We start from the raw sequence: 24,020 nt of genomic DNA on the forward strand, positions 1-24,020 counted from the left end.
GCATTGCTCAATCATGAATTCTCTAGGCAAGAAGACTGGAGTGGGTTGCCATTCCCTTCTCCAAAGGGTCTTCCCAACCCAGGGATTGAACCCAGGTCTTCCATATTGCAGGCAGATTCTTTACTATCTGAGACACCAGAGAAACCCCTATATATCTCTACATACATATAGATATATGTGTGTATATATATATATATATATATATACATACATATATATGTGTGTGTAGATATGTATACATACAAGTGCTGGAGGGGTAAGCATCCAAGGCTATAAAAAGCTACATTTTCATTTACTATGGTAAGAAAGGCTTCCCTGGTAGCTCAGAGGTTAAAGCGTCTGCCTGCAACGCGGGAGACCCGGGGTTCGATCCCTGGATCGGGAAGATCCCCTGGAGAAGGACATGGCAACCCACTCCAGTATTCTTGCCTGGAAAATCCCATGGACGGAGGAGCCTGGTGGGCTACAGTCCACGGGGTCGCAAAGAGTCGATGGTAGGAAAAAACTGAGAAACAATATTATAAGTAGCATAAGCATATTAAAGGGAAATACGGGGAAATGGTGTCATAGAAGGGTGTGGAACTCACCCCCTACACGTGCACACACATACATACAAATACATCAAAAATATATCTACATGTGGAACAATCTTCAGTGAAAACTAACTAGAAACTGTGGAAAGACTCCTAAGCAAACAAGGCTATAAGCAAATCCACAGGGAACCGCTCAGAAGGGAAGAGAAGTGATTGAGTTAAAATCTGTGCCTCTGGGCAGAAGACTCAAAAAAGACGATACATAGGTGAAAACCCATCCTGGGGAGTGAGTGGTGAAAGCCACGTATTGGTTCCTACCAAGGAAGAGGAGCCCCTTGGCTAGCTGGAGAGTTGCTGGAGCTAGCATGAGTGCAAGAGAAAGCCGAGACTCCACTCTGCTCATAAGGTTCGTTGATAAATGGAAGACTGCTCCAGTAGGTACTGGGTTTCCCATCACTCTCTTGGCACGTGCCACAGCCTGAGCTGAGCTGAACTCTCCAGCCCCACTTATTCCACATCACAGCTCTGCAGTGGACCTAGGGCTGCCTCAACAGAGGACAGAGCTTTGATGCGAATACTGAGGTGATTTGGATATGAGGTGGCCCCTGAGAAGGGTGGGGGTGGCCATCGTCAGTGAGTGGTCGGGCAGTGCGATGGCAGCAGCCTGAATCTCTAACAGTTGCTGCTGCACCAAAGCCTGTCGTCAGCTATGAGGTGTGAGCCCACGCAGACCCCACCTGTCCTGTTTTATGGCTCCACAACGGAGTGGAGTTGGTGGAGGCTGAGGTACTGATAGACTGTGAGGGACAAAGAGGATATGACCCTGAGGTTGTGTCTGAGCAGGCCAAGGGTGATAGTTGCTGACATCCGCACAGGCAGCACATCGAAGGCAGCTTGGACCTCTGTCTGGTGCTGACTCACCATAGCACATGCTCCATCTTTAGCAAAAAGCCCACAGGGCCCCCTCTGGCTTCAGCCCTACTCCTCTCTGCAGGCTAGTGTCCCAATGCTGGAATATGTACACATATGAACAAAACAGAATCAGTTGGAATCCAACCCTCAAGGCTTCTGCCCCAGCAACTTGAGATCTGCCCCTGCCCATGACAGGGCAGTGACCATTGAGCAGAGGGGAAGCCCTGCCTCACATCCAGCTCTAGCCCTTGAGCCTAAATCTCCAGCCCCACATACTACCATGGTGGCAGCTCAAATGCAAAGATTCTGCCTGCAATGTGGGAGACCTGGGTTCAAACCCTGGGTGGGTAAGATTCCCTGGAGAAGAACATGGAACCTACTCCAATATTCTTCCCTGGAAAATTCCATGGATAGAGGGGTCTGGTGGGCTACAGTCCATGGGGTCACAAAGAGTTGGATACGACTCAGTGACTAACACTTGCACACTTTCACCACGGTGATAGAGGTCAGCAAACCCGAGGAAAGACATGGCAAATCCACGTCAAATCTAGCTCTCCAACCTAAAGAACCCGACACACAATTCATAAATGGATGTTCCCACATAAGGACACTTATTCAAGATTGCAGTAGGTAACTGTTTCATCTAAATTTCTACAGAGAAAACTAAGCCCCGTGAGAGGGCAGAGGAACTGGTCTCAGTTGAAAGAGAGGAAAACACTGACAAAAGTAATGAAATAGATAAACTATTTACAGAATTCAAAATATTAGTAATAAGCATAACTGAACTATGGAAACAAATGAACAATAATTTTAACAAGGATCTGCTGCTACTGCTAAGTCGCTTCAGTCGTGTTCAACTCTGTGCGACCCCATAGATGGCAGCCCAGCAGGCTTCCCCGTCCATGGGAGTTTCCAGGCAAGAGTAGTGGAGTGGGTTGCCATTGCCTTCTCCAAACAAGGATCTAGAAAATATCAAATGAATTCAATCACTAAAAAGCACATTCAGTTCAGTTCAGTTCAGTCACTGAGTCATATCCAACTGTTTGTGACCCCATGAATCGCAGCATGCCAGGCCTCCCTGTCTATCACCAACTCCTGGAGTTCACTCAAACTTATGTCCATCGAGTCGGTGATGCCATCCAGCCATCTCATCCTCTGTCGTTCCCTTTTCCTCCTGCCCCCAATCCCTCCCAGCATCAGAGTCTTTTCCAATGAGTCAACTCTTTGCATGATGTGGTAAAAGTATAGGAGTTTCAGCTATAGCATCAGTCCTTCCAAGAACACCCAAGGCTGATCTCCTTCAGAATGGACTGGTTGGATCTCCTTGCAGTCCAAGGGACTCTCAAGAGTCTTCTCCAACACCACACTTCAAAAGCATCAATTCTTCAGTGCTCAGCTTTCTGCACAGTCCAAATCTCACATCCATACATGACCACTGGAAAAACCATAACTTTGACTACATGGACTTTGTTGGCAAAGTAATGTCTCTGCTTTTTGATATGCTGTTTAGGTTGGTCATAGCTTTCCTTCCAAGGAGCAAGCCTCTTTTAATTTCATGGCTACAATCACTATCTGCAGTGATTTTGGAGACCAAGAAAATAAAGTCTGTCACTGTTTCCATTGTTTCCCCATCTATTTGCTGTGAAGTGATGGCACCATTTGCCATGATGTTAGTTTTTTGAATGTTGAGTTTTAAGCCAACTTTTTTACTCTCCTCTTTCACTTTCATCAAGAGACTCTTTACTTCCTCTTCACTTTCTGCCATAAAGGTGGTATCATCTGCATATCCGAGGCTATTGATATTTCTCCCGGCAATCTTGATTCCAGCTTGTGATTCATCCAGCCTGGCATTTCTCATGATGTACTCTGCATATCAGTTAAATAAACAGGGTGACAATATTCAGCCTTGATCTACTCCTTTCTCAATTTGGAACCAGTCTGTTGTTTCATGTCCGGTTCGAATTGTTGCTTCTTGATTTGCATAGATTTCTCAGGAGGTAAGTAAGGTGGTCTGGTATTCCTATCTGTTGAAGATTTTACACAGTTTGTTGTGATCGACACAGTCAAAGTTTTTTTCCACAAACTATAGGACAATTATACCAAAGACATTCTCACACTGTTAAGAAAGTTCTAGGACCCACAACAGATTTCCCAACCTGGGGATCTGGCAAAGGGACTGAGAACCCCCAGGCAATTTGACTTTGGAGGCAAGTGGGGTTTGATTATAGAACTTCCACAGGACTGGGGAAACAGACACTTGGAGGGCACAAACAAAACCTTGTGCACGCCAGAACCCAGGAGAAAGGAGCGGTGACCCCACAAGAGATGATCCAGACTTGCCTGTGAGTGTCTAATAGTCTCCAGTGGAGAAGTGGGTCAGCAGTGGCCTGCTGTAGGGTCAGGGATACTGAATGCAGAAGTGCATGCATGGGACTTTTTGAAGGAGATAACCATTATCTTCATTACATCCACCATAGTTTGATCTCAGACCAAACAACAGGGAGGGAACAGAGCCCAGCCCATCAACAGAAAATTGGATTAAAGATTTACTGAGCATGGCTCCTCCCATCAGAACAAGACCCAGTTTCCCCCTCAGTCAGTCTCTCCCATCTGGAAGCTTCCATAAGCCTCTTGTCCTTATCTGTCAGAGGGCAGACAGAATGAAAACCACAATCACAGAAAACTAATCAAACTGATCACATGGACCAGAGTCTTGTCTAACTCAATGAAACTATGAGCCATGCCATGTGGGGTCACCCAAGACAGATGGGTCATGGTGGAGCATTCTGACAAAATGTGGTCCGCTGAAGAAGGAAATGGCAAACCACTTCAGTATTTTTGCCTTGAGAACCCCACGAGCTGTCTGAAAAGGCAAAAAGATATGACCCTGAAAGATGAATTCCCCAGGTTGGTAGGTGCCCAATATACTACTGGAGAAGAGTGGAGAAATAGCTCCAGAAAGAATGAAGAGATGGAGCCAAAGCAAGAACAATGCCCAGTTGTGGATGTGACTGGTGATAGAAGTAAAGTCTGATGCTGTAAAAAGCAATATTGCATAGGAACCTGGAATGTTAGATCCATGAATCAAGGTAAATTAGAAGTATTCAAACAGGAGATGACAAGAGTAAACATCAACATTTTAGGAATCAGTGACCTAAAATGTGCTGAAATAGGTGAATTTAATTCAGATGACCGTTATATCTACTACTGTGGGCAAGAATCCCATAGAGAAATGGAGTAGCCCTCACAGTCAACAAAAGAGTCTGAAATGCAGTACTTGGGTGCAATCTCAAAAATAACAGAATGATCTCTGTTCGTTTCAAAGGCAAACCATTCAATATCACAGTAATCCAAGTCTATGCCCCAACCAGTAATGCTGAAGAAGCTGAAGTTGAATGGTTCTATGAAGACCTACAAGAACCTCTAGAATTAACACCCAGTGAGAATAGCAAAAAACAAAACCTCGAAATGAAAACAGTTTAAGAGATCATTATTATCTTTGACAGCATCAACCATAACAACAAGCATGTTATAGGAGCTCCAGAAGGAAAAAAGGGAGAAGGGGATTCTTAATGTATCTGAAGAAATCATGGCTTAAAACTCTCCAGACCTGAAGGAGGAAACATATCCAGGTCCAGTGAAACAAAAAGGGTTCCCAACAAGATGAACCCAAACCAAGATCCACACCAAGACATACCATTAATCAGAAAGGCAAAAGTTAGAGAATTCTAAAAACAGCAAGAGAAAAGCTCCTATACAAAGGAACCTCTATAAAGCTATCAGCTGGTTTTCCTGCTGAAACATTGCAGGCCAGAAGAAAGTGGCATGGTATATTCAAATTGCTGAAAGGGAAAAAGCTGCAACCTGAGATTCTCTACCCAGAAAGATTATCACTTAGGATCAAAGGAGAGAGAGAGAACTCAGACAAGCAAAAATGAGAAGAGTTTAATACACATGTGCATACATGCATGCAACATTGCTTCAGTTGTGTCAGACTTTGTGTGACCTTACGGACTTCAGCTCCAGGCTCCTCTGCCCATGGGATTCTCCAGGCAAGAAAACTGAAGTGGGCTACCATGCCCTCCTCCAGGGGATCTTTCTGTCACAGGGATCAAACCCGTGTCTCTTATGTATCTTGCATTGACAGGCAGGCTCCTTACCACTAGTGCCACTTGGGAAGCCCATTCAATACCTGCTGCTGCTGCTGCTGCCAAGTCGCCTCAGTCGTGTCCGACTCTGTGCGACCCCATAGACGGCAGCCCACCAGACTCCCCCATCCCTGGGATTCTCCAGGCAAGAACACTGGAGTGGGTTGTCATTTCCTCCTCCAATGCATGAAAGTGAAAAGTGAAAGTGAAGTCGCCCGGTCGTGTCCAACTCTTAGCGACCCCATGGACTGCAGCCTACCAGGCTCCTCCATCCATGGGATTTTCCAGGCAAGTGTACTGAAGTGGGTTGCATTGCCTTCTCTGGCTCAACACCTAACTTACCCTAAAAGAAATGTTGAAATGTCTTCTCTAAGTGGAAAAGAAATAAAATATAGAAAAGGAAAAATCCCACTAGGAAAGGTAAATATATAGTAAGGGCTGATGGTCAACCACTTAAATAAGCTAGTATGAATATTAAAAGACAAAAAATTATAAAAGCAATTATAACTACAACAAACAGTTGAGATAAACATGAAGATGTGAAATATTATGCCCTCAAAAATACAATGTAGCTCAGAGTCAAATTATCTAGATCTTCATCTTGTGTCCTCCACTTTCTTGCTCTGTCAATTAGGAAAGAGTATTATTCTGTGCCTTGGTCCTCACTTTTATACTGTGGATGCACTTATTTGCAATGGACAGTTACTTACTTATTTTGATTGCAAGTCTTTGAACTTAAAAAATTCCACTCATGACAGCAACTTAGATACCTGAATCAGATAAATCCAAAAGATTATTTCAATAATAGGCTTATTGTTTACATATGTCAACTATTATTCCAGGAATCTCATTCCTGTGATTCTATTCTAGGGAATAATTAGATGTCTCAAAATGTATATCACAAATTTTTCATCACAGTATTACTTATGACAAAAATTAGGAGCATTAATTTTCCAGTAATAAGCCATGATTTAACTACATCAAGATAAGTACAAAATGGGATTCCCAGGTTTCTCAGTGTTAAAAACTCTGCCTGCCAATGCAGAAGACATGGATTCTCTGGGAGAATCCCCTGGAGAAGGAAATGGCTACGCACTCCAGTATTCTTGCCTGGTGAATTCCATGGACAGCGGAGCCTGGACAGTCCATGGGGTCACAAAGAGTCGAACATGAATGAGTGATTAACTCTTTCATTTTTCATTAACAAAAATAACCCAGGACTTTAAATGTCTCCTAGTTGGAGTTAATGATCAGTAAAAGTTTATAATTCAGGTTCCTTTTGTGAATTCTGGATAAAGTTATTACATAGCAGAGCAAGTACTTGGTATAAATAGAGAGCAGCACATCCTGAAGGTGTAAGACTGAGCTTTATCACCATTTAAATTATTTTTAGACCAATCAGTTATTGATAGTATATCAACTTATTAAATAACAGTGATTTCTGGCAACAGTTTCTTAAAAGGTAAATCCATTAGTTAATTCGGGTAACACATGTATCCTGTTTCCTAAAACCTCACATTTTATAATTACTAACCTGAAGTTACTGATAATTTTATCAATTTGCATAAATAAACCACCCTATCAAATTTCCCATACTTACTGAGTTTACAACATTTTCACATATTTGGAAATAAATTGTGTGTGTATGTATGTAAAGCCCACTTTGGTAATTCACTGGAGGGAGAAAAAAGTGTTCTCCTTACTGTGGCAGATATGTTTGTTCTTGTTTCAAATCATCTAAATTCTAAAGCTTATTGTACACTACCAATCTTGTTTCTATGGTTACCATGGAAAAGAAAAATGCATATTATTACACACAAATCCACTATTTAAAGAATGACCAAAAAGGTTAAGAAATCACACATGCATTTCCTTTATTTTTAACCTAAGTCATCACAAGATTAGAGGGACAAAGTATAAAGTGAGAAGTGAAAGTCAAAAAGGAAAACTAAAAAAATAAAAAGAGAAATGTGCACAGAAATTTTTGAACACAGTATTAAACTATTATACCCTCCAAGGGCATAAAGCACACAGTGTGTGTGTGTGTGTGTGCCCATGTGTACGTGAGTATACTTTAAAACCATGTAAATCAATAGGAAGGAGTAAGTTTGATAGAAAGACTATGAGTTTTAAAGATGACTTTCTGCAGTAGAAACCTGGAAAAAAAATAAATTTTGCTTCTCCAATCATTAAAATAAAGCTGAATTCTTATTAATCATTTCAAAATTAAAAGATTATAAAATAGAACTTTTGAATGTATCATTAAGTGCTATAAAATAAAAAACACAATATGTGAATTTGTATTTGAAAAATCAAGATGAAGTTACATGCTATCAGTTCAGTTCAGTTCAGTCACACAATCATATCCAACTCTTTGTGACCCCATGGACTGCAGCACACCAGTCTTCCCTGTCCATCACCAATTCCCGGAGCTTACTCAAACTCATGTCCATCCAGTTAGTGATGCCATCCAACCATCTCATCCTTTGTTGTCCCCCTCTCCTCCCACCTTCAATCTTTCCAAGCATCAGGGTGTTTTCAAATGAGTCAGTTCTTCACATCAGGTGACCAAAGTATTGGAGTTTCAGCTTCAGCATCAGTCCTTCCAATGAATATTCAGGACTGATTTCCTTTAGGATGCACTGGTTTGGTGTCCTTAAGTGACTCTCAAGAGTCTTCTCCAACACCACAGTTCAAAAGCATCAGCTCTTCAGTGCTCAGCTTTCTTTATAGTCCAACTCTCACATCCATACATGACCACTGGAAAAACCATAGTCTTGACTAGATGGACCTTTGTTGGCAAAGTAATGTCTCTGCTTTTGAATATACTGTCTAGGTTGGTCATAGCTTTTCTTCCAAGGAGCAATCCTCTTTTAATTTCACAGCTGCAGTCACCATCTGCAGTGATTTTGGAGCTCAAGAAAATAAAGTCTGTCACTGTTTGCTTTGTTTCCCCATCTATTTGCCATGAAGTGATGGGACCAGATGCCATGATCTTAGTTTTCTGAATGTTGAGTTTTAAGCCAACTTTTTCACTCTCCTCTTTCACTTTCATCAAGAGGCTCTTTAGTTCTTTTTCACATTCTGCCATAATGGTGGTGTCATCTTCATATTTGAGATTATTGTTATTTCTCCCAGCCATCTTGATTCCAGCTTGTGGTTCATCCAGCCTGGCATTTTGCCTGATGTACTCAGTATGTAAGTTAAATAAGCACGGTTACATTATATATTAGATGTTAAAATGTGAGGGCAAGAAAAAATGCAGTCCAAGAGAAACCAAAAGAGATCAAAGGAGATAAGTTGTCACACTGAAGACACATGCCACAGAGTTTTCAAAAACATTTTAAAATGTGTTACTAAGAACAGTATTTATATTGTCAAATGCTGGAGTGCATTGTGGGGAGATACCACATTTTGTTTTGATAAGAATATGAACCAAATATGAGCCAAATATAGCCACTTCTTAATAAAATGGAGAAGAAACATTTCCTATGACCCTAAAATTCCCCCAAAAAGGGTTATGAAGGCAGCACTTATATGGTAACAATGAATTGGATGACATGATCTCAGGCAAGTGGCTAAGTTATAGAGAATTCTATAACAATCAAAGGAAGCACAACCTGAAGGCACAAAACTGAGCTCTATAACCATTCTAATTATTCCTAAACCAATCATCTATTGATAATGATAATTATTAAATTATAGTGATTTCTGGAAACAACTTTTTAAAAAGATAATCTATTAGTTAATTTAGGTAACACATTTATCCTATTTCCTAAAACCTCATATTTTATAATTACTAACCTGAAGTTACTGAAAATTACATCAGTTTGTATCAATAAATTGCCCTACTCTTCAGCAGTTGATATATAAGGAGTTACATGTTTCGCTTTATAAAAATACTTTGTGAGTCCATAAGACTGATCTATACATCGGTGTCTCTTTTGCTGTCTTGTACACAGGGTTATTGTTTCCATCTTTCTAAATTCCATATATATGCATTAGTATACTGTATTGGTGTTTTTCTTTCTGGCTTACTTCACTCTGTATAATAGGTTCCAGTTTCATCCATCTCATTAGAACTGATTCAAATGTATTCTTTTTAATGGCTGAGTAATACTCCATTGTGTATATGTACCACAGCTTTCTTATCCATTCATCTGCTGATGGGCATCTAGGTTGCTTCCATGTCCTGGCTATTATAAACAGTGCTGCGATGAACATTGGGGTACACGTGTCTCTTTCCCTTCTGGTTTCCTCAGTGTGTATGCCCAGCAGTGGGATTGCTGGATCATAAGGCAGTTCTATTTCCAGTTTTTTAAGGAATCTCCACACTGTTCTCCATAGTGGCTGTACTAGTTTGCATTCCCACCAACAGTGCAAGAGAGTTCCCTTCTCTCCACACCCTCTCCAGCATTTATTGCTTGTGGGGAGATTTGGGAAAATAGCATTGAAACATGTATAATATCATGTATGAAACGAGTCGCCAGTCCAGGTTTGATGCACGATACTGGATGCTTGGGGCTGGTGCACTGGGATGACCCAGAGGGAGGGGAGGGGAGGGAGGAGGGTGGAGGGTTCAGGATGGGGAACGCGGGTATACCTGTGGTAGATTCATTTCGATATTTGGCAAAACTAATACAATATTGTAAAGTTTAAAAATAAAATTTAAATAAATAAATAAACTCAACATTCAAAAAATGAAAAAAAAAACTTTATGAGTACAAATTAAAAAGAATGATTCTATAATACAATATCATTTATGTAGAATAAACAAAGGTACAGACACCTGTGGACAAACTTGTGGAAGGAATATAAATGGGAAAAAGGCTGAGTGGGCAGAGGAGATAGAGGGGAAAGGAAGGCTTTAAGTATATAAATGATGACAAAGGAGATTAATTGAGTCAACACTCAGCTGTCTGTCCTAGAGTTAAAGAAAAAAACCAATGGTGATAGTATGTCACATGTATTTTGAATTTTTGAAGCTCAATTATTGTAAAGAAGTATTTCAGTATCTAAGGATTGACAGAGCTTTCAAGCATACCTATAATGAAGAGACTTAGCTGTTAGGTCTATTTAGTTTCCTTAGTAAATGTTTACTAGATTGGTAATGTATATATTATATATTTTTACAAGGTAGTTGCATTCATTTTAAAATAGCTGTGTTTCTCCCTAAAAATAAAACTACAAAGTTTAGTAGCCATAGGACTTAAGGACATTGAATATCTTCATCCTAGTTGGGAATATGTCAAAGGATCCTAGATGATAAGATTCACTGTGTAATAAATACCTATATTTCTATCCATTTGCTGAAAAACTCCCTTTACTTTCTAAAAATAAAATAAAAATTTAAAAAAATAATAAAAAAAAACCACAAGAAATAACAAGGTTGGCAAGGATGTGGACAAAAGGAAACCTTTGTGCAATGTTGATTGGTACAGCCACATCTAGACTGTATATTATAAGCCTGCTTATTTAATTTCTGTGCAGAATACGTCATGCAAAATGCTAGGCTGGATGAGGCACAAGCTGGAATCAAGACTGCCGGGAGAAATATCAATAACCTCAGATATGCAGATGACACCATCCTTATGGCAGAAAGTGAAGAGGAACTAAAAACCCTCCTGATGAAAGGGAAGGGGAAAGTAAAAAGTTGGCTTAAAGCTCAACATTCAGAAAATGAAGATCATGTCATCTGGTCCCATCACTTTATGGAAAATAGATGGGGAAAGAGTGGAAACAGTGTCAGACTTTTTATTTTTGGAGGCTCCAAAATCACTGCAGATGGTGACTGCAGCCATGAAATTAAAAGACTCTTACTCCTTGGAAGGAAAGTTATGACCAACCTAGATAGCATATTCAAAAGCAGGGACATTACTTTGCCAACAAAGGTCCGTCTAGTCAAGGCTATGGTTTTTCCAGTAGTCATGTATGGATGTGAGAGTTGGACTGTGAAGAAAGCTGAGTGCTGAAGAATTGATGCTTTTGAACTGTGGTGTTGGAGAAGACTCTTGAGAGTCCCTTGGACTGCAAGGAGATCCAACCAGTCCATTCTCTAAGAGATCAGTCCTGGGTGTTCTTTGGAAGGAATGATGCTAAAACTGAAACTCCAAAAGTTTGGCCACCTCATGCGAAGAGTTGACTCATTGGAAAAGACTCTAAGGCTGGGAAGGATTGGGGCAGTAGGACTAGGGCACAACAGAGAATGAGATGGCTGGATGGCATCACTGACTCGATGGATGTGAGTTTGAGTAAACTCTGGGAGGTGGTGATGGACAGGGAGGCCTGGCGTGCTGCGATTCATGGGGTCGCAGAGTCGGACACGACTGTGCAACTGAACTGAACTGAACTGATCTGGGGAATGGAAGATGGCAGAGGGAATAGGGCTCATAGATGAAGCAAGATAGACCATATGTTCAATTTTTGAAGCTAGGCAAGGGGACATGGGAATATTTTCTCTACTTTTGTATATGCTATAGATTTTCCATAATAAAAGGGGCTTTTTAAAATTAAAAAAAAATGATAATAACATACCTGGAAAGAAATCATATCCTAGTCTGGAACAGTTTTACTTGGGTGCCAAACATGACAATGCTAAAATATGGAGGCTATTTGACAGTTTATTTACATCAATGTAATAGTTCCTCAGCTTTTTATTAGTAGCTTTGAATTTCACTAAGACCAAAGAAAAATGAGTGTATATGGAAATATGAAAGTAGGTAATTACTGAAAAAACAGGAACAAGTACAACTCCTGCTTTCAGGGACCTAATTCCCTCATGAAAAACACCAGCTAGGAAGCAGATGTCTTTTGTATAGTGATTTTGTACCATGATGAGGAGGACATAATGCAGGACGTTATGTAAGAGTTCATAATCTTAGGTTATTTTAGTTTGCTCTGAAAGAAAGAGATACTATTCTGAGATTTGAGGAGCAAGTTTAGTATATCCAGGTGATGGGAGGGACAAATATATTCCTAGAAAAGGAAAAATAATCTATAAATATACATAAAGACAGAGCACAGTTCATTCTGTGAACTGCAGTTCCTTCAGTATGGCAGGATATATGAAATGAAGGAAAAGAGATAAGCAGGGTCCAGATATTGATGAGCTTTGGATCACTGAATAATAGGACTTTACATTGGAGGCAGTGAAAAGTCATTTAAGCATGACGCTGGGATGATTAAATGGTGCATCAGAAAATCAACTTTCTGTATGGAAAATTAATAGGAAGGGAGATTTATTAGGAGATATGGAGATATATTAAAATAGACATGCATATCCTGAGTAAAGAAAGAAAACAAACATGGGAAAGCAAACCTGTACAGACAGTAACAAGATTAGTGGCTGTCAGGGGTTGAGGAGGAGGGATGGTTAAGCAGGTAAAGCATTGGGTGTTTTTAGGGCTTGAAGCTACTCAGTATTACAATGGTGGATGCATGTCATTATATACTTGTCAAAGCCCACTGAATTTAAAACACCAAGGATGAGACTTCATATAAGCTGTGAACTTTAGGTGATAATGATGGGCCAGTGTAGGTTCACCACTGGTAACAAATGATGCACTGTGGTCAGGATGTCAATAGTGGGGAAGATTGTGGGTGTCTAAAAGACAAGGGGTATTACAGAATGCTCTGTACTTTTCATTCGTTTAGCTGTGAGCATATAAGTGCTCTAAAAATAAAGGGTTTTTTGGTTAAAAAACTGCAGTAGAGATGTAAAGAAAGGACATATTTGAGAGCTTGTAGGAACTAGGACGGAGAAGGTAATGCCACCCCACTTCAGTACTCCTGCCTGGAAAATCCCATGGACAGAGGAGCCTGGTAGGCTCCAGTCCATGGGGTTGCTAAGAGTCGGACATGACTGAGCGACTTCACTTTCACTTTTCACTTTCATGCATTGGAGGAGGAAATGGCAACCCACTCCAGTGTTCTTGCCTGGAGAATCCCAGGGACGGGGGAGCCTAGTGGGCGGCCATCTATGGGGTCACACAGAGTCAGACATGACTGAAGTGACTTAGCAGCAGCAGTAGGAACTAGGAAGCAATAGTAATTGTTGAATGATCAAAAATGAGTGAACATAGAAGTGAAAGTATCACTCAAGTTCCTCACTCAGGAATGTGAAGTAAGGCATTACATTAACTGCAAAACTTTCAGTGGTAAATGGAAGTGAGGAGGAAAAGCATGCTAGGGGAAGAGGTTTGTGAACAATGATTATTTCTGATTGTACTGAGTCCTTGCAACTCACTAGGCAATGCAGTCTAGATGGCTGGAAAACAGTGGCAGGCAGAGGCCGACCACCTGAGGCCAGAACCCCCAAAAAGCAACCTACAAATGTGAGCATGTTTACATTGTCTGGACTGCACATTACACAGTCTGGTCAAGTAACACAGATTTGTATTATGATGTTGATATTAGTCATAACATCCCCTCCCTGATATACAGAGTATATATGTAAATGAAGAAGAGAAATACCTAATTTCCTACTTAGATGTGTGTCACTATGTTACTGAGTGATGTTAGTCTCTCAGTCATGTCCAACTCTTTGTTGGACTGTAGCCTGCCTAGGCTCCTCTGTCCATGGAATTCTCCAGGCAAGAATACTGGAATGGGTTGCCATTTCCTGGTGACCTCTAATAAGCCATCCTTATTAATAAAACCCTTGTATCAGAACACGTAAGAGTAAGCCAAACTGGAGGAAAGGTATGGAGTGAGAAACCTTCTTTTATCAAAGGGAGATTAAACTAAAATAAAATGACAGGGACTTCCCTGGTGGTGGCTGACTCTGTGTTCCCAATGTCTGGGTTCAATCCCTGGTCAGGATACTAGATCCCATATGCTGAAACTAAAGATCTTGCATGCTGTAACTAAGACCTGATGCAACAAAATAGATAAATATTTTTTAAAACAAATAAAATGACACTCTGTGCCATCCCTGTGGCAACAAAATGGCCATTTTCCACTACTACACTATATGTGCGCATCCTGTTTACATGAGTGTGTTCCCTAAACTGAGTAGTGAGGATCTGCTCATTGTAAAGCATTCTCCAAAGCCTGTTAATTCCATGGTCTTTTTCAATTACTCTGAATTCCCTTTGACAATAAAAAAGAAAAAAAATTGCATTTGGATAAATGTGCTTGCCAAAAAGGTCATTTAGTAGAAGAACTGGCTTATTCAGAGCTCTTACCACTGAGAAGAATGAATTAGAATCCAATGACCCACTTTCAAACTTGCTGGTAGCATGGAACTTAATATCTATTTGGAGACTTATAAAAAGTTGAGAAGATGACCTTTACAATAAAAAAAAAAAATCCAGAAAGCATCCAAGAAATAAAATACCCTTCATGTGGAAAGTGTAGAGTCTTCACCAAGCAAATGGTGAAGTACTACTACTACTAGTAGTAATGATATCATTATTATTATTGAAATACTGGGTGTAGTGACGAGCTAGTAGATATCTTTTTCAGTCCGTAGTTTGGGCCATGGTAGTCTTAGCACAAATCAGTCCCCTGTTCTTATATTTTACAGGGCATCGCAGGTGAGGTTGAGAAGTTGGATAGCCCTTCAAAAGCACATGGGCCTGTAGCTCTGGAAACAACCGTGTATTTTATGTGTCAGTTGCATCCTACTCTTTGCCATCCCATGGACTGGAGCCCACCAGGCTCCTCTGTCCATGGGATTCTCCAGTCAAGAATCCTGGACTGGGTTGCCATTTCCTCCTCCAGGGGATCTTCCTCACCCAGGGATCAAAGCATTTCTTTCCTTGCAGGCAGATTCTTTACCACTGAGCCACCTGAGAAGCCTCTAGAAACAACTGTACCTCTTCCTGGATACAAAGAGCCCAGTGTGAGCTCAGTTGAACAGGCAGAGTCCTGGTGGACAGTGAATGCCCTGCTTCCTGTTTCTAAGACTTTCTTAGAGTCACCTGGGGGTAAGCTTTAAGGTGGACTAGATAACCATGAAAAGTGTGCAAGTATTAGTCACTCAGTCATGTCCAACTCTCTGTGACCCCATGGACTGCAGCCTGCCAGTCTCCTCTGTCCATGGGATTTTCCAAGCAAGAATACTAGAGTAGTTTGCCATTCCCTTCTCCAGGGGATATTCCTGATCCAGAAATAGAACCCAGGTCCACATTGCAGAAAGATTCTTTACCTCCTGAGTCACCAGGGGAGCCCAGATAACCATAATCTTAAGCAAATTTTACAGTTTAAGGAAGATGCAAAATCAGGTGGGGCTAGTGGTAAAGAACCTGCCTGCCAATGCAGGAGACTTAAGAGATGCAGGTTTGATCCCTGGGTCGGGAAGATCCCCTGGAGGAGGAAATGGCAACCCCCTGCAGTTTTCTTGCCTGGAGAATCCCATGGACAGAGGAGCCTGACTGGCTACAGTCCAAAGGGTCACAAAGAGTCAGACACAACGGGAGTGACTCAGCATGCAAGAAGTGAAACTAGTGTGTGATCAGATTCATGTGCATCCCTGACCTGATTTCCATTCATGGGACCTGTTGTGTCCTTGGCCCATTCAGCTGCTGCTTGCATTGTGGATGATCTGCTGCTCAAGTTGTAGCCAGGCATTTTGATTTGGGGGAACAGGATGTTTCAGAGTAGATGGAATCCCCAAAGACTTAGAAATGGACTCGAGAACAGGAGAGGATCTTGACCCAAATTCTTGCATATGCATAAATGGCCTACTAGATGAGAATCTTGTTGGCAAGACTTCATCATTTTCTGTGAGTGTTATAAATGTTTAGTGTCATAAGGTATGTAGATAAATGTTGATAACCTTGCTGGAATCCAAGGGCAGTAATCAGAAATATGAAAATAAATCTGGAGACAGGAGTTTGAGGCCCTTGTGAATACGGAATAATAGGCAAAGAGGTATGCTTTTTGGCTTTTTTTTTTTTTTGAGGACCAAGTAGGATAAAGTAATTATATAGTGCTGAATGTACAGGTCATCAACTTCTAATCATAAAATGCTGACTTACTAGCAACAATAGGGTTAAAGCTTGTCAGACTTGGAGTTTTTACAAGGACCATATCCAATTTCTTAAACAGTTTTATCTATATCACCTATGAGGAATGTATACCTTAGTGAATTCATGACACTACATGGCTAAGAACGAGGTCTCAGAATATAATGCATTGTCAAATGTAGATACATCATTTGCTAAAACTCAATTCTACTGAGTCGAGAAAACACATGTAATGGGCAACACCTATGTCCCCAAACAACTCTTGAATGACAGGTAAGTTTGATTGGGAGGATATAAAGCAGTATACTAAACTAAAATTTTAGACACAATCAAGAAGTCTACAATGCATGTGATATGGCTATAGGATGCCAGAGAGGGGGAAATGATCACATAATCAGCTTGAAGTAATTGCAGTAAGAAGAATGACTCATTTTGAGCAAGGACAGCCTTTGAAAGAAAAAGAGTCATAAACAGAGTTGGCAATGATTATTAACTTCCATTTGTACGCCACACAATACATTCCAAAACACTTCTGCATGTTTTATCTCAGTTGAATTGGAAAACAATCCTGAAAGTTAGAAAAGGCAGGTATTGTTCTGCTTGTTTTATATGCAAGGAAAGGAATACAGAGAGGTTAATTGAGCTGGCTGAGGTCACACTGCTAGTTAGAGAACCAGCAAGGAACAGAACCTAGGTTTCCAACATCTTCGTGTAATGTATTTTAACCACCCCTGGCTGCACACAGCAGTTTTGCTGAACAAAGAAATTTTTCATTCGTGTACAGCTTAGAGAACATTGGTGTTTTTAGCCAGTCTTCGCCTATTAATAACCATGATGTCACTTTCACCCTCTCCAGCCAGGAAATCACAGGACCCCAGAGGTCATCTGGTTCATCTACCATCAATTGTGCTATAACATTCACCAGTCCAACATCATATTAACCTTTTTGACAATCCCATCAAAATGTTTATTCTTGTTGATCTTAGGGCCAAGTGTGTATTTCAGAGAAATGTATGATACATAAAATAGCTTAGTTTTACTCAGAAAAATAGAATCTTTCTGAAAGAAAATCCTCTACTTAGCCTCAGGGGTGGGTGAGAAGAAGATGAAGTATTTATAGTGAGTATCATCATCAGGATGTTTTAAAAAAAATCACCTGGAAAAAAAAAAAAAAAGAGTTCCTGCTTATTTTCTTACCTAACATATAATTTTCTATATCCCAAATACCTAAATCAAATTCCACAGCACATCAGTGCTAGAGGAGGGAGGAGAAAAACAGCTGCAGTTGGGTATCTAATCCCAACCTGTCAAGACCTGCTGTTGATCAGCAGTGGGCTCCACATTTAATTGTCAAACAATTGATTTTTTTCCCAGACAATGTGGGTGAAGTGGAAGAGAAAAATCTCCCCTATTTGCATCCAGGACAGCTTCTTCTGCTTGCAACAACCGAACCCCAAATCAAAATAATTTCACTCCACATCCTAATTATATCAATTCTCAATGTCTCAAGCATCCAAAATATCCCCCTTCGTCTTTCAGTTGAGCACAAGAAAGTATAATCTAAAGTGGGAGTGAAAAGCATGATCTGAATCAAGAGAGCTGTTTTGCATAAGGCAAAGCTGCACTTTAGTTTGCATCTGAATATTTTTCAGCTTTGAAGATCTACATTTCTCTCCCTACAATGGCATTATCATTGATTGCAAGACTTGTATGAATAAATGAGGCTTAAATGACAACTACATGACTTAAAGTCCTTTCATCAGAGAGAATACTTGCAATTTGTCCTCCAGTTGGAGACTCAAAACACAGCTAGCAAAACCTAAATTTGTTTAATGTTCTGCCTCTTTCCTCATTGGCTGCCTAATGTTTTTGATCTAGTCAATTCAGCCCATTACTGATTGATAGGCACCATTGCAATGTAGCTACTGATGCTGCCTCCCTACGATCAATAGCAATGGGATATTGCTTCACATTATATATCAAAATATTCACATAGTTCTTTCATCATGCTTAAAGAGTCACATTTCCTTTTTCTTTATTAAGCAAAATCAATTCCACACATTTGAGTTCCAAAAAAATGGAACGACACTAATCTGAGTACTGTGGAGAATGAAAGGAATACAAGACAGAGTCACTGATCTCAAAAAATGATAAAATTGATACATGTTGAAACCTTACAATTCAGGGTAGCTAGGCCTTTTAAATGTAAAGAAGAATGTCCTACCCATTCTTTTAAATAAGAGGACACTGAATTTCAGAGATATTTAATCACTTGCTAAAGGTCACTCACTGAAAGCATCACATGTCTTTGTTCCAAAGCCTGAAACACATTCTGAAGTCTCCCAAAACGTACACTATCATCTAGTTGACCAATAAGACGTGAAAGTGATGCAAGTTATGCTACGATAATGCAAATAAGATATTAAAGATTTTTCCTAGTGATCATAGACATACTAGTTATTATAGTAACTTTGCTATAGCAACACAGTGAAGCTGGATATTATGTGAGATGATATTTTTAAAAGGCTTGGGGGGAGTTAAGGTAATTAAATGCATTTTTGAAGAACAGTTCATGGGGTTCCCAAGGCAAGAATACTGAAGTGGTTTGCCATTCCCTTCTCCAATGGACCACATCTTGTCAGAACTCTCCACCATGACCCGTCCATTGTGGGTAGCCCTACAAGCATGGCTCATAGTTTCATTGAATTAGATAAGGCTGTGGTTCATGTGATCAGATTTAGGTCAGATAGGTTAGTTTTCTGTGACTATGGTTTTCATTCTGTCTGCTCTCTAATGGAGAAGGATAAGAGACTTATGGAAGGTTCTGGATGGGAGAGATACACCTAGGGAGAAACTGGATCTTGTTCTGATGGGCAGGGCCATATTCAGTTCAGTTCAGTCAAGTAGTCATATCTAACTGTTTGCAACCCCATGGACTGCAGCATGCCAGGCCACCTTGTCTATCACCAACTCCCAGAGCCTACTCAAATTCATGTTCATTGAGTCGGTGATGCCATCCAATCTTCTCATCCTCTGTCGTCCCCTTCTCCTCCTGCCCTCAATCTTTCCCAGCATCAGGGTCTTTTCCAATGAGTCAGTTCTTCACATCAGGTGGCCAGAGTATTAGAGTTTCAGCTTCAGCATCAATCCTTCTAATAAATATTCAGGACTGATTTCCTTTTGGATGGATTGCCTGGATCTCCTTGCAGTCCAAGGGACTCTCAAGAGTCTTCTCCAACACCACAGTTCAAAAGCATCAATTCTTCGGCACTCAGCTTTCTTCACAGTCCAACTCTCACATCCATACATGACTACTGGAAAAACCATAGCCTTGACTAGATGGAACTGTTTTGGCAAAATAATGTCTCTGCTTTTTAATATGCTATCTAGGTTGGTCATAACTTTCCTTCCAAGGAGCAAGCCTCTTTTAATTTTATGGCTGCAGTCACAATCTGCAGTGATTTTGGAGCCCCAAAAAATAAAGTATATCACTGTTTCCACTGTTTCCCCATCTATTTCCCATGAAGTGATGGGACCAGATGCCATGATCTTAGTTTTCTGAATGTTGAGCTTTAAGCCAACTTTTTCACTCTCTTCTTTCAATTTCATCAAGAGGCTCTTTAGTTCTTCTTCACTTTCTGCCATAAGGGTGGTGTCATCTCCATATCTGAGGTTATTGATATTTCTCCCAGCAATCGTGATTCCAGCTTGTGCTTTATCCAGCCTAGCATTTCTCGTGATACACTCTGCATATCAGTTAAATAAGCAGGGTGACTATATACAGCCTTGACATACTCCTTTCCCAATTTGGGACCAGTCTGTTGTTCCATGTCCAGTTCTAACTGTTGCTTCCTGACCTGCAAACAGGTTTCTCAAGAGGCAGGTCAGGTGGTCTGGTATTCCCATCTCTTTCAGAATTTTCCACAGTTTATTGTGATCCACACAGTCATAGGCTTTGGATATCTGGAATAAGTCCCGTTTGATCTTTGCATACAATCCTTTTAATGTATCATTAAATTTAGTTTGCTAATATTTTATTAAGGATTTTTGCATCTATGTTCATCCGGCTATTGGCCCATAATTTTCTTGTGGTGTCCTAGTCTGATTTTGGTATGAGAGTAATGCTGGCATTGTGAAATGAGTTTGGAAGTGTTCCCTCTCCTACTTTTTATAAGTATTTGAGAAGGATTGGTATTAATTTTTCAAATATTTGGTAGAATTAATCAATGAAACCTTCTAGTCTTGAACTTTGTTTGTTGGAAGGTTTTTGATTCCTGATTCAAATCCTTACCAGTAACCAGTCTGTTCTAATTTTCTATTCTTCATGATTCAGTCTTAGTAGGCTATATGTTTCTAAGAACTTATCCATTCCTTTTTGGTTGTCCATGAGAATCTTAACTAAAGTTACACTGGATAAATTACTGGGATAAAGAGTGAAATGAGACACAGAAGCAACTAATAATAGTCATTTTTACCTTATTCAAATACCCATGCACTGTCCTGATTTTCCCCCTTGTCGCATTTGCTGTTATCTCTATTCATTTCATTTTTCTAATATAAAAAATAACACAATTTTCTCTTTAGTGGTTAATGCATCATGAACATTTTTGCATGCACTAAACACTTAGCAGTTTGTTTTTATACACATTAGTCATTTAAAAATAGTTGTTTACCATGTATAATATCATATGTGAAATTTATTGCTAGTCCAGGTTCAATGTATGATACAGGATACTCGGGGCTGGTGCACTGGGATGTCCCCGAGGGAAGGTATGGGGAGGAAGGAGGGAGGAGGGGTTCAGGATGGGGAACATGTGTATACCCCTGGTAGATTCATGTTGATGTATGGTAAAACCAATACAATATTGTAAAGTAATTAGCTTCCAATTAAAATAAATAAATTAAAAAAATTAAAAATACTTATGCCATCTATAAATTTTTTCTCAAATAATGTGTCTAGATTCATGGGGTCGCAAAGAGTCAGACACGACTGAACAACTGAATTGAACTGAAGATATTTGAAATATCTGACACTTTGATAAATTACTGGCCCATATTAGATGTCTTATAGCTACTTGTTGAATAAGTAAAATGCATGAATGAAGAAAGAATAAGAGCATTCACTGACATAATTGTACCATGTCTATGCTACATGTTTGACATATTTTACATATTATTCATTTAATATTTATAACAACCTTACAATGTAGTTAAATGAGTATTTATTTAAATACCTTATTACAGATGAAACAATTTTAACGCCACATTGTTAGTAAATTACAAAACCAATAACCACACCCAGGTACTCTGATACAGTCATTTCTGTTAACCACTGTGCTATGAATGAAAGGAATAATTGGAGTTACACAACATGTTTCAGTCATTTTTCTACAAAATCTTTAGCTATAATAAGTTTTTCTATTTTATGTCACATAATGATTCCTTAATTTTATAAAATGAACATTAACAGTAGATGTTGAACTCTCTCATTGAGTCATACATGAGTTTATAAATGAGTAGTATATGTAATTTTGTCAATTTTAAGGATTTGCTATTATGAGATACTATCTGGACCATGCAAAGTCTGCTTGCCAATGTTAACACCAGCAGCACACAGAAAAAAGAACAACAATTGGAATATTGCATTATTATGAATGCAATTTCCTCAGCATCTTTTATATGTACCTAAGCAAAGACTGATAGTAAATTTAATGAGCAATCTGTTCTGCTGAATGTGTGTGATGCTATTATATGAAATGGAAACAACTGGAAGTGTGTCAGAAATGCACTTTACAGCATTAGTAGAAAATGTCATTGATTGATCAGTGTCACCCTGTGTTTGACCCCCAAAATTACCTCTGCAGTTTGGAAGACAAATGACATATGAAAGAAAGTTTCAAACAAAATCCACATTAGGAAAAAAAAAAAAAAAACTCAGCTATTCTTTCTTAGGAAAAAATGTTAATATCTCTTTGAATGAATGTGTCAATAAAATGTCTCCTGTCACATAAAGGAAAGCAACTGCTTTGGTCAATTGTATTGTCTTACCCTTTAGCTATCCCAGGCATCCATTTGGTCAACTGCTGTATATATTGTTTTACTCCTGCAATTGTAAATTGTATCTGATGTCTGCTAAATGCACCTTATTTGCTGGGCATTTATAGAGAAATTATTTCAGTTTACTTGACTAGTGAAATGGTAAAGTAGAAACAGTAGTCACTTAATGCTTTCCAGAATGCTACCCCAGACTGTGGGGAAGAAGCAGCATATAATGAATAGAAGTTTGCCCTGACAGACTCTCAAACGATACTCTTCAGTTTCCCTTTTTCATAGCAAGACTGATCACATTTAGTAAAATAGGCCATCACAGCAGGCACTGGCAGAGAATTGAATCCTGATCATGTGGCAAAACAACAATTGGCAAACACGTTGACTTCCCCTGTGGCTCGGTGGTAAAGAATCCACTTGCAATCCAGGAGACACAGGTTTGATCCCCGGATCGGGAAGATCCCTTGGAGAAGGAAATGGCAACCCACTCCAGTATTCTTGCCTGGGAAATCCCACAGACAAAGGAGCCTGCAGGGCTGCAGTTCATGGGGGTAACAAAAAAGTTCGACAGGACTTAGTGATTGAATTACAACAATGACAACTTACTTTTTTTAAGTCCTAGCTTTTGACCTTGCTTAAATCGCCCCTATCCACTCAGTGAGGGTGAGTGAGGAAAGAAATGCTAGTTGAGCCAGAAGAGCACTGACAAGACTAACAGGGCAAAGGTGGCAGACTTGCAAATCATGAGGACCATTAACTAGCTACTTTGTAGAGGAAACTAAAAGAATGCATCTTGTTAGGATCAGCCAAGGACATGATCTAGTTACTACCCAAGAGTAAAGATTATTCATTTTGAAGAAAAAAAATCACAGAAAAAGACAGGAGGATTTGATGTATTATTAAAGGCTTCAAATTAAATGGAAGGCATTTATTTGAAATTACAAACTTTTATTATTTTTTAAACATGTAAACTAATAGTATCCAAGAGTTTACATTCAAAACCAGTAGTTGCCACTTCCTCCATAACTTTTTGAAGTCTCCAGAGGCAACTAGTGATACATTGAAGCTTATCTATTATTAGTTATTCTGATAGTAATGGCCATAATTCAAAAAGGAATGCACATATGCTACTTTGTAATGTATTAGCTTTTTCCATTATCTTTGACTCCAGCTGAAAGATGAAGGTATACCACATCTTTTCTGCCACTTCCCCTATCTCTCCTCATGCCCATTTGATCAAAATTTTACATCACTTTTAGTGCTTCAATTGATGATTTAGTAAATGCAGATGATGCACATTATCCCTTTCTTGTTTAATCTTCTTTAGACATTCTATTTCTTAATTACCGACTGGGTGTGAATATTAATATCCCTCTAATTGCTCCACATCTCTTCCCCACTCCTCACTA

The sequence above is a fragment of the Bos grunniens genome, chromosome 12, assembly GCF_055505025.1.
Source record: "Bos grunniens cultivar Pamir isolate PY7600 chromosome 12, Bosgru_T2T1.0, whole genome shotgun sequence".
Lineage (NCBI taxonomy): Eukaryota > Metazoa > Chordata > Mammalia > Artiodactyla > Bovidae > Bos > Bos grunniens.